The following is a 17,785-nucleotide window of genomic DNA, read 5'->3' as shown; positions in this document are numbered from 1 at the left end:
ATCTGTTTTGTCTCTTAAAGTCCTCATGTCAGTGAAGTCATATGTTATTTGTCTTTCTCTGACTAATTTCACTTAGCATAATACCCTCCAGTTCCATCCACGTAGTTGCAAATGGCAAGATTTCATTCTTTTTGACTGCTGAGTAATACTCTATTGTATATGTATACCACATCTTCTTTATCCATTCATCCATCAATGGACATTCGGTCTCTTTCCATACTTTGGCTATTGTTGATAGTGCTGCTATAAACATGGGGGTGCATGTGTCCCTTCGAAACAGCACACCTGTATCCCTTGGATAAATACCTAGTAGTGCAATTGCCAGGTTGTAGGGTAGTTTTATTTTTAGTTTTTTGAGGAACCTCCATACTGTTTTCCAGAGTGGCTGCACCAGCTTGCATTCCCAGAGAATAATAAGTATTAACTCTTCTTTAAATGTTGGGTAGAATTCACCTGTAAAACCATCTGGTCCTGGACTGCTGTTGTTGGGAGTTTTTTGATTACTGATTTGATTTCTTTGCTAGGTATCAGTCTGTTCAAATTTTCTATTTCTTCCTGTTTCAGTTTTGGTAGTTATATGCTTTTAGGAAATTGTGCATTTCCTCTAGGTTGTCCAATTTGTTGGCATATAGTTTTCATAGTATTCTCCTATAATTGTTTGTATTTCTGTGGTGTTGGATGTTATTTCTTCTCTCTAATTTGTGATTTTATTTATCTGAGTTCTTTTCACTTTTTCTAGGTAAGTCTGGATAGAGGTTTATCAATTTTGTTGATTTTTTTCAAAGAACCAGTTTCTGGTTTAATTGATTTGTTCTAATGTTCTATTGTTTTTGTTTTTGTTTTGTCTCTATATCATTTATTTCTGGTCTAACCTTTATTATTTCCTTCCTTCAGCTGGCTTTAGGCTTCACTTGTTGTTCATTTTCTAGCTCCTGTAGGTGTAAGGTTAGGTTTTTACTTGAGATTTTTGTTGCTCATAAGGTAGGCCTGTATTGCTATATACTTCCCTCTTAGGACCACTTTTGCTGAAGCCCAAATATTTTGGACCATTATGTTCATTTTCATTTGTTTCCATATATCTTTTTATTTCTTCTTTTATTTCCTGGTTGACTCATTCATTGTTTAGTAGAATGTTATATAACCTCCATGTCTTTCTGGTCTTTCTAGATTTTTTTCTGTGGTTGACTTCTAGTTTCATAGTGTTGTGGTCAGAACAGGTACATGATATGACTTGGATCTTCTTGTATTTGTTGAGACTGATTTTGTGGCCCAATATGCTATTTCTTCTAGAGAATGTTTATTTTTGACCTTTTAATGTTTTCAGTATGGCAGTGACTTGGCAAGCTGCTTCCTAGTGCCCTAGTGCCCACTTTTGGGCACAATCTCCTTTACTTCTCACAGCTAGGTGGATGTTGCTATTTACATTTTACAAATGGGGCTTCCCAAAGCTAGAGACATACAAATAATTTAGTCACTGGTCCCTGCTCCTCATTACAGATGGCCCAAAGAGTGTCCTGCCTTTGCAGAAGCATTTTGCAAAGTCTCATACTATCCCTAAGGATAAAGTAAGGGAATAGAGGATGTACAACAAGGCTCTTTCCCTGTCCCTGCAACTCCTTGGTATTATTTATCAGGAGAAAGCATAGAGGAGACATTTATCAGAGATGTGGCAAGTAAAAATCTGGCAGGATACTCCATGAGACACATTTTATATCTGGGCAAGAGATAATAATACTAGAAGGCTGAAGGCCTAGTCCTGCATTTAGGTTCACAGTCAATTTAAAAAGTAAAAGATGGAGTGACCCCAGTGAGTAGCAATTCATAATTCACGTAAAAGAAAAAAAAACCCAAGGATTTCAGTGGCTCACCAAGCCCTGAAAGGACCATAATGTAAAGTAGCTACTCAGTCGCAAACTTGGGTTGCAATGACAATGACAGGTCTTTTTTTTTTTTAAACGGACATTTGTGTGGAGCTTATTATGTGCCAGGCATAATTATGAGTGTTTCACAATTTTATCTCAATCCCTGTAACAACTTCATGAAGTAGGGAATATAATTATCACCATTCTCCGGTAACAGATGAGAAGGCTGAAGCACGGAAAGATTAAATAATTTGTTTAAGATTACATAGCCAGTAAACAGTAGAGCTGGGATTAGAACCTGGGCCCTTAACTACTACCATCTACCTCAAACCTGTGATGACTGGATCATGGGAGCCTAGGCTCCCTCCACACAGCATCCCCTTCTGGTGGCCCCTTAATGGAGGACAGAAACTAACTTTGCAGCATCCAGAGCAAAGTGACCTAGATGATGAGGATCTGAAGACTAGGCCATGTGAGGAACAATAAGTATGTAGCCTGGCAGAGAGGAGCCTTGGCCAGTTATGAGACCAGTCCTCAGATATCTGGAGAAGAGGAAGTAGGTTTGTTCTCAGTATCAGATCAAGCCAATTTTAGGTGATTTTCTGTCAGGACTGAGAGAGTATTCCCCCCCAGTGAGAGAGTATTGACTTCCATGTCTCTGCCCCTTTCAATGCTCAAATTCCTCAACTTTACTAGATACATAAAAGTAAATAAACTTTAAAAATAATTGGAAATTATAGTCTATGCATTTGTGTGTATGGGTATGTAAGTAGGGTACTGAAGTAAAGTTTTGACTGAGCCACACATTCAAATTATGTGAAATTCCAAAAGACAGTGCTAGACCACCAAGTAGAAATTTTAGTGTATATATTTGAGAACTTTTGCATAACATACCCCACTGGCTGCTTCAAGAATATGAGGATTATGAGAGGAGGCTTTATTAAAGAGATTTATTCAGAAAGATCATTTCCTTCATCCCAAATCCAGCAAGGGGGACTTTTGAAGAAACACTAGTTTCTTGTACAACAAGAACTGTACAGGTGTTTCTTGCATTTGGGGCTCATGTGGTGGCCTGGGCAGTAGGATCACCTGCCTTCGCAGAGTTTGTTAGGGCAAAAGATATCATAGACCTTCCTGTGGGACCAAGTGGGACCATGTAGGAAAGAGGGCTGACCTGGAGCCACTCTAAATTCAGCCCAGGAGTGAGGGCACCCCAGCAGCTAGAGTTTCCAGAAATCCAGAGACTAAGGAAGAGTGAGCAGTCAGCTGAAGGAAAGTGAGTATCATTAAAGTACCCATAAACAGAGGGGCCATATAGTCCTGGCCCCTACTTTGATTTTGGCAGGGTGATAAACTGACAAGCAGTTGCACATAAAGGGGAGAATAAGAAAAGAGATCAATATTCCCCCAATCCCTGCAGAGACTAGCGGGCAGCGGGACCTAGCTGGCATAGGGAAGGAGATTTAATGTTATAACCAGGTTGGAGTTTCTTTTATTTCCAGACTGCAAACTTGAATTCTTTTGGGACTTTGAAGTGGTTGCTTGAGCAGAAACGTCTACCCAAGGATCTACTCAAGTGTTCATCTGAAGACAGGGAGGATGAATCCACTGAATGCATTTTAAGGGGCAACAGAAGAGAAAAATAAAATTGACGTTTGATCAGGTCCCACAGCTGCACCAGCTCAGAGTATGGATTATATATGCTTAGGTCGAAACAGTAAAGAGTAACGGTCTATTCGCTTGATGTTACATGTACTCCAGACTTGGAGGTAGGAGCGTTTAGAAAAGGAAAGAAAATATTTACTTGCCCAGAGTGCAGGGGTGTTAGGCTTCAGAAGATTGACTCATCAAATAAAAATACAATGAATACTTGAAAGAAAATACCCCATAAGATTTTCAGAGTTCTCAAGTGTCCATTAGTCTTTTGTTCATGGTTGAAAGCAACTTTCGCACATGATTACTGTATTCCCCACAGTTATGACTTATCTTCAGACACCCCATAACAAACAATCAGGAGAAAGAAATGGTTTCCCTTAGGGAGCCCAGGCTTATGGGACATATTCAAGGTTTTGTTATCTGGGGGACCAACTTTCAAACAGGATGGTCATGTTATTTTTAGCTTATGTCAGGGTGCAAAGTGATTTTTCTTCTTGACTAGAGAATAAGAACTGCTTAGTCCTATTAGAAAGAGGGGAAAGTATGCATTTTTGCTTCTCCTTCCTTGCAAACATGATTCTTCAATCCATTATGGTGTTGCTGAGATGTGAAGTAAAAAAACAGAAGTTGAGCATCTTTTTATGAAATACTAAAATTATGGATTTTAGTTAAAGTCTGAGTTGAATTGTTGCTTGTGCCTCTGTTACCAAGATCTATGCGATTTTCACCTGACTGGAGAACATTAGTAAATCTTGTAACCCTTCAAGTGAAAATAATTTATAAGCTTCAAATAATCACTCTCCTCAAAGGTGCCTTTGTTTTCTTCATGTCCTTGGTAACAGCAAAAACAACAATTAAAGGCAGAGGTGGGGTAGGCTGAGGGGGCTGCTTCCTACAGGTAGCTCTACAGTTGCCTAGTTGATCAAGAAAGAAAAATTAGAGATAAGTGAGGATATGTGGGTGTAAACAGCACCTGTATTTCTATGAATATTTGTGTAGATACCCCCCCCCCAATATAATTCTCTTGTGTGGAAGAAAAAAAAAAAAAACAAAGCAACAGGTGAATCTGAAGATCGGGATGCTGTATCATGTAAACCGACATATATTCCAACCAGTGCTCCTCTAAAGTCTCCATTAAATTACCTCAGTAGGAGAGGATAGTTAACCCATGTTTCTGGGAGTCTGAAGCATAGGCCAAGGCCACCAGAAGCAAATATGTATTTCTCTTGAACATTCATTTGATATTTGCAGTTTACTCTATAACATATCTGTACTTATTTAATTTGAAAATATAACCTTCTAAGTCTTTTAAATGCATTCTTTTGAATGCATTTTAAGGGGCACTGGAAGAGAAAAATAGGATTGACATTTGATCAGATCCCACAGCTGCACCAGCTCAGAGTATGGATTATATATGCTTAGGTTGAAACAGTAAAGAGTAACGGTCTGTTTGCTTGATGTTACTTACATGTACTCCAGACTTGGATGTAGGAACATTGAACTGGGAGGATGAGCCAGGTATGTCCTGAGACTTGGGGGGCTGATATCCCCAGTCCTCGGCAGGCAGAGCAAGGAGCTGGCATTTCTGACTGTTGCTGTGCAAGGCTCTGTCTGGCTGTCTTCTGGCCAGTCCTTCCTTGCAGTTGAGAAGGCCTGGGGGAGCCTGGAGCCTGGCTGGCCTTGCTCTGCCAGACTCTGTCTGCTTGTAATTAGGGACTGTACTAGGTTGGCAGTGGGTATGGTAGGTGGAAAAACTAGAAAAGACAAAGACATACACCTTAGTTTAAGAATCCCAGACAAAGGAGGATATGATGATCATGAGAAAGTGTAGCCTTCCTATGGTTCGGTCTGGAGCTCTTAAATAAACCACTGCTTTGGTTTAAATTTCCTTTTCCGTGGAACAGAGATTGGAATACCTGGTCCTTCTCCTTTTGGCTTATTTGTCAAAAGAATGATTCAGCTCAGGGCTGTAAAGAACAGTGTGTGCTGTTTGGAGACAGATAGCATGAGCAGTAAATACAAAGTAGGCTCATTTGCCAGATCGTCCTCAAAGTGATTTAAGATATGGCCAGTCTCATTCTCCTTAGCCCTATTATGGCGAATGTTTCACAAACTCCACTAATTAAAATGGAAAGGGTGGTTGTTTCCCTAGTATTGTTAAAATGGTAATTCACCTGGCCATGATGTTTTATAATAACAACTCTATAAATCAGCATGAGAATTCAGGGAGAGGCAAAGTCTTATCCTGAGGGAATCTGACTTATATACTCATTATTAAAGTGAGAGAGTCAGGTAATCCACATGACAGGATTTGAATGAAGGGAGACAATCCTCATGGGCTTGGGCAGGACTCTGGTGGGGGGGACTGAGCATTATTCTCAAAGGTTAGCAGGAATCCAGAGTAGGGGGTAGATGGCAGTCCAGGCTGGCAGGTGGAATAGAGTAGGCAAAGCTCAGAGGACTGTCTTTGAGCCCTCCCCCACCTGGCCCCTTGCTGTAATGAGCCTCTCTTTCATGATAATCCTATTCACGTATTGTCTGCCTGTGTCATCAGGCTTTTGCATTGCACCTTAACGTCTCTGTGTGTGTATTTGAAGGGGCGATATTTAACAGAGGAGAGTTTGGTTTCAAATAGAAGCCTGAATTCTTTCAGGGCATAGGCCTTGACTTTTGAAACCCCACAAAATCTTTCATAATGGAACTCATAGTGTTTAAAATATCCTCGTTGGGCTGAATGGACCCATACTCATTTTAACATGTTCTTCTTGAAGGACATGTTGATGAGAACGTCACAAATTGTTGAAGATGGCATATAGTGGGGTAGGTTAATGACATTTCAAAAAGGGTTTTCTTTCCAGAAATTTTTTGTTGTTTAGTTACAGTAAAAGTGGTTGGTTTAGTAAGTCAATTTTCATGGGCTTTCTAGGACAGTTTATTATTTATCTATTTTTCATTTTTATTTATGTTTTTTTAATGTTTATTTATTTTTGAGAGACAGCATGAGAGCAGGGGAGAGGTAGAGAAAGAGGTAAAGAGAGGATCTGAAGCAGACTCCAAGCTGTCAGTGCAGAGCCCAGTGGGGGGTTCAAACCCACGAACCATGAGATCATGACCTGAGTTGAAGTCAGACGCTTAACTGACTCAGCCACCCAGGCGCCCCTATGACAGTTTAAATAATCAAAACTGTATTAGTTTGCTAGGGCTCTCATAACAAAATATCAAAGATTGAGTGGCTAAAACAATAGAAATTTATTTCCTCACAGTTCTGGAGACTTGAAGTCCAAGATCAAGGTGTCATCAGGGGCTGGTTTCCTCTGAGGGCTGAGGGAAGGATGTGTTCCAGGCCTCTCTCTCTCTGGTTTGTAGGTGGCCATCCTCTCACTGTCCCTATGTGCACAAGTGGCCCTGGCATCCCTCCCTGTGTCCTTATTACTTTTTGTAAGAACACCAGATTGGATTAGGGCTCACCCTAAGGGCCTCATTTTAACTTCGTTCCTTTTGTAAAGGCCCTGTCTTCAAATGTAGCCACATTCTAAGGTTTAGGGGTGGTTAGGGCTACAACATACAAATTTTAGGGGGACACAGTTCAGCCTGTGACAGTACTATATCCATACTGCACTGTATACACACACACACACACACACACACACACATGTGTACACACACACAATTTTTACAAATAGACACACATCATTGAGTTCGTGATGCAAATGGAAAACACTTGATATTTTATTAAGTTACAGAATCATAGATTCTGTAGAAGAAAATCTCACCACATCCCTCTGAGTCCTTTCCTTTGCTTTCAGAGAGGATGGATGTCTAAGCCATTTAGGGCAGCTTTCATGCGAATGCAATGGACCGAGGCAGTGTAATGCAGACCCACGTAAAAGTATCTGCCTCCTATGAACATGTTGATGTCACTGTCAGCTTTCCTTTCTTGCAGAGGACTGCCTTTACTGTGAGATTATCTCATTGTTGCTTGGAAGGTGCTTAAAATGACTTTTTGTTTATGGGATGATAATTATTAATAATAGTTGTTTTCAAAAAATGTCCTTATTTGGCAAAATAAAAATATTGGCAGTCCCGTCTTGCAGATCCATAAATTCTAGCTGGTCTCCAGAAAACATTCCCCAGAGACTGGAGCCCGTTTTAGAAGATTATGGTGTTTCCTCTCTGTGACTTTAAATGCAATCCACAAGAAGGCTCTGGAAGCTTGGGAATAGTAACTTGTAATGGACTTCTGCTGAAATGAGGTTGGCTAATGACAGGGACAACAGAAGGTGAAGCTGGTCAAAAGGAGAGCTTGTGAAGCAATCAGTGTGTCTCCAGGACTGGTGGAGGTAAGGGGACCCGAGCCAGGGCTGCACCAGTATTTTCCCCCACTGCCCATGGCTCTCTCTGGTATGCAGGAGGAGGATTCCTCATATCCTGGATAGAATATTCCTTTTATATGGAAAGGACTCACCACAAGGGCTCTGGAAAAGAACAAAGCTGAATCCTTGAAAGCTGGCCATAGCAGAAGGACCCACACTGAGAGGGATGCCTGGATGTCCCCCGGGGTGGTCTTTTGCTTCAGGAGCTCTCAATTACACTTTCCCCAAGGACATTGGTTGGGAAGTGCTGATTTTTATTATTTTCTTATTAGAAAAATTTTTTTTAGAACTTTTAAAAGTTTTGGCAAAATATGTATAACATAAAATTCACATTGTTGTGCAACCATCACCACTATCTGCCTCCGGAACATTTTCATCATCCCAAACTGAAACTCTGTATCCACTAAATGATAACTTCCCATTCCTGCTTCTCCCAGACCTCAGCAACCACCATTCTACTTTCTGCCTCTGTGAATTGAGTACTCTATGTTCCTCGCGTAAAGGGAATCCTGCAGTATTTGTCCTCATGTGTCTGGCTTATTTCATTAGCATAATGTCTTCAAGGCTCATCCATGTTGTCACATATGTCAGAATTTCTTTTTAAGGCTGAATAATACCCATTGCATGGATATACTGTGTTTTGTTTATTCATTCAACTGCCAGTCTGCATTTGTACTGCCCCCCCGCTTATAGTTATTGTGAATAATGCTGTTGAGGACACTGGTGTACAAATAGCTGTTGGAGTCTCTGCTTTTGACTCTTTGGGGTATATTCCAGAGCTGAAATTGAGGGATTATAAAGTATTCCACGTGTAAATTTTTGAGGAGCTAAGAGCGGCACCATTTTACCTTTCCATCAGCAACGCACAAGTGTTCCAGGTTCTCTCTATCCTTGCTAACACTGGTTATTTTCTGGTTTTGTTTCTGTTTTTGTTTTATAACAGCTATCCTAATGGGTGTGAAGCGAAAACTCATTGTGAAATACTGCTTTGTGATAGTTGGTTTTTTGATTTGACTCTAGTACTTTTAAACATACTTTTTCTGGGAGCACCTGGGTGGCTCAGTCTGTTAAGTGTCAGACTCTTGGTTTTGGCTCACATCACGATCTCATGGTTAGTGAGTTCGAGCCCCGCTTTGGGCTCCATGCTGACAGTACAGAGCCTGCTTGGGACTCTCTCTCCGCCCCTCCCCTGCTCTTGCTCTCTCTTTCTCTCTCAAAAATAAATCAACTTAAAAAAAAAAACAAATAACAAATAAAAAACATACTTTTTTCCGAAGGCTTAGGAATAGAGCAAAAATAGTATTGGGGACCCAGAAAACCTTAACTATAACAGAGTGGTCAACTTGGGATTCCACTGTTTTGTTCAATATGCCTAGAATTTCTTGAAGTCCAGACCAAGGAAAGTGAAGTCCAGAAAGAGGTAGGAGTTAAACGTATGGCATTTCTGTGGTGGGGACCCCAGCCCACCATGGGAGTGGCCTCATTTGTGGCTACAGTAGGATGTCCTATAGAACAAATAGCACGGCATCCTGGCACTTGTGTAGTGGGGTAGAGTAGAGCCCTGTTTTATTATGTTACATAACTCCTTTGCTCTATTCCACAGCATCAGTTAATCTTTGGGTCTTAAAGTTTGTTTCCCAGACCACGTAAAGCATGTTCTCTGGTCAGCTTGGCCATTTTATTCCTTATTGTAATTCACCGAATTGATGCCATGGTTATAAATCATTCTCCTCCACTTGGTTAGTGTTTCCCAGTTCATTACCTTTCTCAGCCCTGGAGGATTGTGAAAACCTAGCTTCCTAAATCTTCAGAGCTGGGGCTGAAGCCCGGTTGCTGGGAGCAGTGTGCCTGCCGCCCCCACACCTACCTCAGAGCTATGACTCGTCTCTTCTCTGGAAATCCTTTCCAGATGGAGGCTTCATGGCTTCTCTCTGGAGTGTGTTTTCCCCTGTGTGGGTATGTTTCTCTTCTCGATGTCCAGCCAAAGTTTCTGTTAGGATGGGAGAACTCTGCTCTCAAGTTCAGGGTCGACTAAGAGAATGAAAGATAATGTGGGGGCTTCTCCACTGTAGGAGAAACTAATTCAACAAGTATTGTATTTCTGCTATGAGTGAGGCCTTGTGGGGGTTGCTTGAAATACAACAGTGAGCAAAGCAGAGGAGGCCCTGCCCTGTTGGTGCTTATGGAAAAGAGACCAGAGGGAAGAGGAGGGCACTGGAGGACTGGTCCATGCAGTCCTATCATAGTCTGTGCTGTGATGCAATGCAAAGATCTATCGCCATCTCCAAAGATTCTCCAAAGGGCTCAGGGATAGTCATTGTGTCCTAGTACCTAGTAGTCATGCAGTAAGCATTTGCTGGATTGAACTAGGGAGACTGACAGAGTCAGGAAATGCTAACTTTAAAAATTACTTTCTAGTCTATTTACTATTATGTGGCTTCCCAGAGCATTAAGGGGAGGAGGTGGATTTAGGAATCCAAACCACTGTCCTCCCTGAGGCACCAGCTGGTGGAAAAGGGATGCCCACTTGTTAATGAAGCATCTCTCCATTTCAGGTGTTGGCTGAAGTTTATCTGCACAAAATCTTAAGTCCTGTTTCTGGTTTTGGAAGTTGTTCTTCTATTGGCATTGATTCTGATTTTAAGGCCGAGGTAGACCCCAGGCTTGAGAAACCTGCTCCATGTTTTGCTCCTGGAAACAAGTTACTGCTGTGCAGCAGAGACATGGGGATAGACAGGAAGAAGATGCACCCAGAATTTCTCTGCCAGCTGTCAGTCACCACATTTTTGAGGTCTGATGGGTAGCTGAGTACTTTCTAGGAAATACCCAAGAACTGCATAAAACTTGATAATGTAGAGAAATTTGGGAATATGTCCATTTCAGAAGGAAAGAGGTGTGCGTGTGTGTGTGTGTGTGTGTGTGTGTGATATCTCTAGGCTGAACTGAGTGGCTAGATTCAGATTTCAAAAGTAAGATGCACACTCAAGTCAAAAGATAGCAGGAAGAGAATACTTCAAGGTCCCAGAAGCAAGATCTCTTTAATTGGAAGAAATAAAAATCCACACCATGTGAAAGAAGTTGCTTACTTAAAATGGATTCACAGAAAAGAAATCTGCAAACTTGAGATTTAAAGTGATGAGTACAAGTAGAAGGTAGTGGGTCACACAGAATCTACAAAAAGGAAAAGTAAACTGGAGAACAAGACCATGTCTGCATTTTTTTAAAGCACTGTCCTTGGAGGAGACTACAGAGACTTTGATTTTGGAAGTTAAGGCATAATTTCTTGCTGGGATATGTTGCTTTTAGAAGTGCTTTAGGAATACCCAGGGACTCTGGTCTATCATGAGCCTGACTCATAACTTTGTAGACTCTCATCTGATCTCTGTGTGATCCTACCCACTCAGGTGTGGGCAAGGTGGGTGCACCATTAGTCGTGACTTGGGGGCCTACTCACATCTCTGTGCAATAAGGGAATTAAGCTTCTAAAGCTGTGATTCAGAAGTTCTGACCTTAGGCTCCCCAGCCACCAGAATCAGCCTAGCCAGGCTTTACCTTTGGTTTCTCAAATGCCTTTGCTTGGAGAGAGAAAGGGTGATGGGTGAAGAGAGTGACTTCTCTGTGTTTCGCTGGGGACGGTTGTTCCTAGGAATAGAAGAAAGAAAGAGATAAGAACACATAACTAATGAGAAATTTATGGCCCAGACCGGAATGGAGATTGGCATCCTGGGTGACATGCCCACTACTGGAGTTTGGGGGTTGACGGGAAAGAAGATAGTGTGGCTGCGGTTGGGAATTTTGATCTCAGATCTGAATGGGTTGTTAGGTCTTCCTCCACACATGCTGGTTACTGTGGGGCTTTGGATCTGTGACATTGGCCAGCAGCTTCTTGGAGTGACTTTCTGGCCATGCTGTCAGGTGTGTGTGTGTGTGTGTGTGTGTGTGTGTGTGTGCACATGCACGCTCATTTTTTAGGGTTTATAAGCATCTTTTGGATCTTTCCTTAATGTTCCAGTCCTGTGACTGAGTTGGTGGTCACTTGGAAAGCACATCTGTTGATGTTTACACCTTAATATGGAAATCAAGGTCCAGCTTCAAGGAAACAGCCCCCATGGGCATGTGAACCCATCATGGCCCTGCAAAGGTATCGATGAAGAGCCTTTATTCACTCCATAGAAAGGTCCACGTCCACATTCATCTTCCCAATTTGAAAGAGGTGGAGAGAATTGCTTGACCTGTCTTTACGAAGGACAGAGTGTGCCCAGGAGTGGTGTGGGAAGCTGGGTTGGAGGAGGGAAGATGAGATAATTGGAAGAAGGGATGAAAGTGTTGGGAATGTGTATGGGAGAAGGGGTGATGTTGACACGGCCGTGAGAGTGTCTGACGCCTGCTAATCATTCTGTCTGTGTTTGGGTTTGAGATCTTTCTCCCTCCTCCAATGCTATGAATTGGCCTCAACTACCACGTGTGCACCTGGAAAAGGTAACTTCCTTTTCAGGTGTGGCTTTGAGGTGCCCTCACAATTCATCACGGTTGCTGTTATTGGCAGGAGTGCTTTCAGCTGCTCAAAAGAGCAATTGGTCTCCCTGCTGCCCCAGGAAGCTCGCTTAGGATTCATTTCCTCTCAAGAAGTTGTTTCTGGTGATGCTAATATTATGAAGAAATCTGACATTCAGGGAATTTGGGGAGGGGGTTGTCAGGAGCAGCAGAGGCACCGAAGGCAGCTGTGTTTGCTGTGTTCCGGAGACAGCAGCTGCCTGCTTGTCAGCTCCCCTGTGAGCTCGCCGCGGTGCTGTCTTCCACACGGGGTGTTAGGGCCCAGACACCGGGTTCCTCACCATGTGAAAATATCAGACTCTGGAGGCTGACATTTGGCATTTCCCAAATGGGGAAATGGGGCCAGCTCGTGTTTCTGCAAAGCTCAGATAAGCAACCCCAGGCTTTGAAAATGGACATTATACAAAACACTGCCAGACTGCAGTCTTCTGTTTCTTTCATGTCCTTGGGGATTTGGTGGCCCAGGCTGATTAATTTGGGATGTGGATGAAAAATGTTGCCTTCTGGGCTTTTTCAAGGGTGCTTGGTGACTGCTTGAGAGGAGAGGCCAGAGACACGGTCCTCCAAATCTAACTGTGAAGTTTAAGAACCAAGATGAAATAGCTGGTGAAAACAGAAGCCTCACCCCTGCCCCCTTTTATCTAAAGCCTAAAATGGTGGCGGCTCTGGGAGAGGTTGTCCGGCTTGTCTTTCTGCTTCCCTGGAGAACCTCTGATAGGCTGGCTCTGCTTTTCACTCCTTCTTGTCTCCAGGTGTCTTTCAGCCCTCTACTCCTCTCTTAAAGGACGGCCTTTCCTCTTTCAGGATCTTTGCACATGTGACTTTCATTATGCTTTGGTCTCTATCCATCCCTAAATAGTTCTTTTAGATGAAGAGGAATAGTGTAAGGGGGAGAAAAGAAGGAATGGGAAAACTCTTTCTCTGTGGTGGGTAAGGGCTTGAGATTTCTAGATATCTGCCTTTTTGTACAGATATAGCCTGTTTGCTAGTTCCTGGCCAGCCCTGTGAGGGTGGTGGTAATGCTTCTTTCTGACTTGAGAGAGTAGCAGGGAGACCTGCTGGGCCTGTGGGCCTGGGCAGCCACAGATGGGGGTCACTGCTGTGCAGATGTGGACAGCAGCTGACACAGAGGATGGAAAACACTCACTTTTATTTCCTTCATTGTTTTATGTACTTTTGCTATTGTTCTGTTATCCATTTTGACACTAGATGAAGCCTACTGCCTTTCTTTGCTCTGCTTAATACATTGGCTATAATGCCTGATTTCCAATAAAAATGAGATGATCAAACCAGACTTCATACTATTTTGCTTAAAAAATTGGAGAGGTTATTACCATATTTTTGACTTGATGGAATAGCGTGAATCCCATGATGTCCCTATTTCTCATTAAAACTTTTAAAGCATCTAAATGAATGCCTTTTGAGTTATTTTTATTATAATCGTGTTCATTTGTGTAGGGCACACAGATCAATGAACCACATAGTGAATTGGATAAGAATTGGCTGACAGGGGAGTTGGTGATGCTTGAAGAAGAAGTCTAGCTTTTCTATCTCAGACTTGCACTTCTTAGCTTATAATAATAGTGCTGGCTGCTATGTATTGATCTTAACTGGGTCCTGGCTACCCATACTTCATGCAACATCACATGTAATCTGATGAAGTTTTGGGGGGATGGGGGTTCATGGGGTCTGGAGCTGATGACCAAGAAAGAATTCTTGAAGACGTCTTTGGTGCAAAAATGTGACTTTATTAAAGCATGGGGACAGGACCCATGGACAGGAAGAGCTGTACTGGGGTCCTGTTGGGTAACTCATTATATACCTTCAGGTTGGGAGGGGGTCAGGGATAGAGTAAGTCTCTAAGGAATTTTTGGAAGTAAGGTTTCCAGGACATTGAGGGGCTAGCGGTTGCTAGGGAAACACCATTAATTACCATTTAATAAAACCTCAGTCATGAGACCCTTCAGATGTACATGGGGGTTGGTGCATAAGCTTGGGTTATGATTGCCAGCATATATCTTGGGAGCAGTTGAGATAAAGGAAGCTGGCTTACGGGATCCTGGAGTTTGGGATAATGTTAAGCTAAGGTTCTTTTTTGCCCCTGGCAAAGTGTCATCCTTGAGGCACCTGAGCTCCTAGAGGGTGGTCACTCTGCCAGTCTCAAGGGCTTATCAATGGACGGTAGGCAGTAAGGGAATTTAATTTTTCATTTGCTTTAGTTTCCCATATCACCATGGTAAGCACTTATACCCCTTTCCTTTGTTCTTGGGTAGCCAGGAGTGTCCGAGGAATATCACACGTATTCTACCTGTGGTGTGTGTGTGGGTGGGGGTGGGGGGAATGTTACCTTGTGCTTTTCCCCTCTGTCTGCCTCATGCTCCCTCATCATAATCTTTACAGCAACTGCATGAAGTAGGTACTGTTATCATCATCATATTCCTGATGGGAAAATTGAAGCTTAGATCTTTTTTTTCCCCATTGCTATAAAGGAGGGTTAGAAAACTTTTTCTATAAAATAGCAGAAAGTAAATATTTTAGGCTTTTTGGGCCATGCTATGTCTGTTGCCACTACTCAGCTCTGCTGTTGTAATGCTAGAGAAACCATTAAAAAAATATAAAACGCAACAAGGATGGCTGCTGTGTTCCAGTAAAACTTTATTTAGGGACTCTTATTTGAATTTGAATTTTCTTTTTTTTTTTTTTTTTTTTTTTTTTAATTTATTTTTGGGACAGAGAGAGACAGAGCATGAACGGGGGAGGGGCAGAGAGAGAGGGAGACACAGAATCGGAAACAGGCTCCAGGCTCCGAGCCATCAGCCCAGAGCCTGACGCGGGGCTCGAACTCGCGGACCACGAGATCGTGACCTGGCTGAAGTCGGACGCTCGACCGACTGCGCCACCCAGGCGCCCCTGAATTTGAATTTTCTTACATCACAAAATATTATTTGAAAATTATTTTCAACCATTAAAAAATATAAAAACATTCTTCAGTTGGAGGCTGTACAAAAACAGTTGGTGGGCCAGATTTGCTGACTCCAGTGTAGATGAGAGTTTGCAGGGAGGGAAGGAGGAATGAGTTAGGATGGGCTGGTAGGAAGCACATTCTTACCAGAGGGAATAGCATGTGTGCAGGGACAGAGAGCATGAAGTCTTTGAGGAACTGCAGGAAATACAAGCACAGTTTGGTAGGGTATGAGGCAAGATAAGAGGACACCAAGACCCGAGTCATGACCTTGTAGGAACTTTCAAGGATTTGGGGCTTTGTCCTTAGGGCAATGGGAAGCCATTAAAAGTATTAAGCAAAGGAGTGACAGGGGCTATTTGTTTTTTTACAAAGATTACTGGCTGATAAGTGAAGAGTAGATCACAAAGGGTCAGTAAGAGTAGAAGCAGAAAAACCAGTTAGGCAGCTCAAGAAGGGGACTGGGTGGGTGATGATGGTGTCTTCTAGGGACTGTAGCCAGAACCATTTCCGGGCAATATATAGAATGGCGGTGGAGCAAATATGAAGACCCAGGTCTCCCAGCTTCAAATCTAGTGTCATTTCCTGCATGGTGTGAAATTCTCCACATTCTTTTTTTTTTTTTAATATATATATATTTTTAATGTTGATTTATTTTTGAGAGAGACAGAGACAGAATGCAAGTGGGTTAGGGGCAGAGAGAGAGGGAGACACAGAATCCGAAGCAGTCTCCAGGCTCTGAGCTGTCAGCACAGAGCCCAAAACGGGGCTTGAACTCAGGAGCTGTGAGATCATGACCTGAGCTGAAGTTGGACGCTCAACCGACTGAGCCACCCGGGGGCCCCTCTCTACATTCTGAAATGGACATGATGTTTATCCGATCTACCATTTATCTCTGAACCCTAGGACTGAAGAGCTACTCTCTCACACAATTCTTTTCCTCTGGAAGAAGTACTCATAAGTGAGGATAGTGTTTCTTATGTTTGAGATGCTAATTTTCATTTCCTGAGGAAATTTATTGAGAGAAATAATCTCTTGTTCAAACGATACAAAGACCAAAGATAATACTGTGGTAATGGTTTTATGTTATTTTTGTGCTGGTGCTAGAAAGGTTACTGAATACTTACTTAAAGGTCAGCTTTTCTTAAAATTTGTGTAGCTTTCTTTCCCAAATGAGAAATGGTACATTCTCATCTGCCTTTGAAAGAATGATTTGTTTGACTGGGCACTCAGTTCTGATACTGGCATGTATTTCTGGATCAGAGCACACCATCCTTTGAACAATATGATGCTGAGGGGTGAGAGTCTATTTCTATGGGGTCCAGGACCGGGGAATGAGGAAGAAAGGAAAAGGGAAAGATGAGACTCATGCCTTGGGGCAGAGGGGTGGTGGTGATTTTGCCTCAGCTTCTCTAGGGGTTGTGTCCTAGAGGCAGCAGTGGGTGATATTGACCCAAGGTGGGTAGGAGAAGGGGAACATCAGAAAGATCTTGGAGGTGAGACCCTGTGGTTATAACTTCTCAGTGAATCTTAGTTTTGGCTGATCTTTCATTCAAATTTTCCCTTATATTACTGCTATTTGTCACTTTGTATTATTTCTTCAATATAAAGCAAGGTCTGTGGGATCTGGGTCTGTATCTCAAACATCTCCTCCCGTCCCATAATGAGTACTGTCTTGTACACAGTAGGTGCTCAGTATTGAATACTGGCTCTGTTGACCTGTCAATTTTGGCATCCATGCTGCACAGTGCAACTTCTTGTCTCAGTGAAGTCAGAGTTTTTAAATCTAAAATCATCACAAAGACACTCAGGACATCCTGAGGACAGGACAAATTTCAGGAGTAAGCAGTAGGAAAGATTCGGGCTTCCACTGAGGATCTTTTCCCATTATGGGACTTTTGGTTGACCACTTCTCTTTTCTCCCCTCCCCCACCCCCAATTTCATTAGACATCAGTTGCTTGTCTATTTTTGCATAGCAGGTGCTCAGTATATGTATACTGTGCTAGTTCACTTCTGGTACTGATTTTATTTATTCTCTGTAGGTTCTTTGTGTACTCATGTAGGTGTAGGTAGGTGATGGGGCTGAAGTTGTAAGCTTGGAGACTTTGGTATACTGTCTCCTTCCTTCTCTTCCTTCTTTTATCAGTTATTGAAAGGGGCGCCTGGGTGGCTCAGTCGTTTGAGCGGCCGACTTCGGCTCAGGTCATGATCTCGCGGTCCGTGAGTTCGAGCCCCACGTCGGGCTCTGTGCTGACAGCTCAGAGCCTGGAGCCTGTTTCAGATTCTGTGCCTCCCTCTCACGGACCCTCCCCTGTTCATGCTCTGTCTCTGTCTCAAAAATAAATAAACATTAAAAAAAATTATCAGTTATTGAAAG

The 17,785-nt window shown here is 42.5% G+C and overlaps 1 protein-coding gene across 1 annotated transcript in view; it reads left to right on the top strand.

Annotated features, from left to right (window-relative positions):
- The window catches only part of MRAP2 (melanocortin 2 receptor accessory protein 2), a 54,671-nt gene that overhangs the window by 5,437 nt on the left and 31,449 nt on the right, over window positions 1-17,785 (top strand). The window lies entirely within an intron of this gene.

The sequence above is a fragment of the Panthera pardus genome, unplaced genomic scaffold (assembly GCF_024362965.1).
Source record: "Panthera pardus isolate Hobbes unplaced genomic scaffold, ASM2436296v1 HiC_scaffold_17, whole genome shotgun sequence".
Classification (NCBI taxonomy): Eukaryota; Metazoa; Chordata; class Mammalia; order Carnivora; family Felidae; genus Panthera; species Panthera pardus.
The sequence above is the reverse complement of the archived record's forward strand: the minus strand, read 5'-3'. Positions and strand labels throughout refer to the sequence as shown.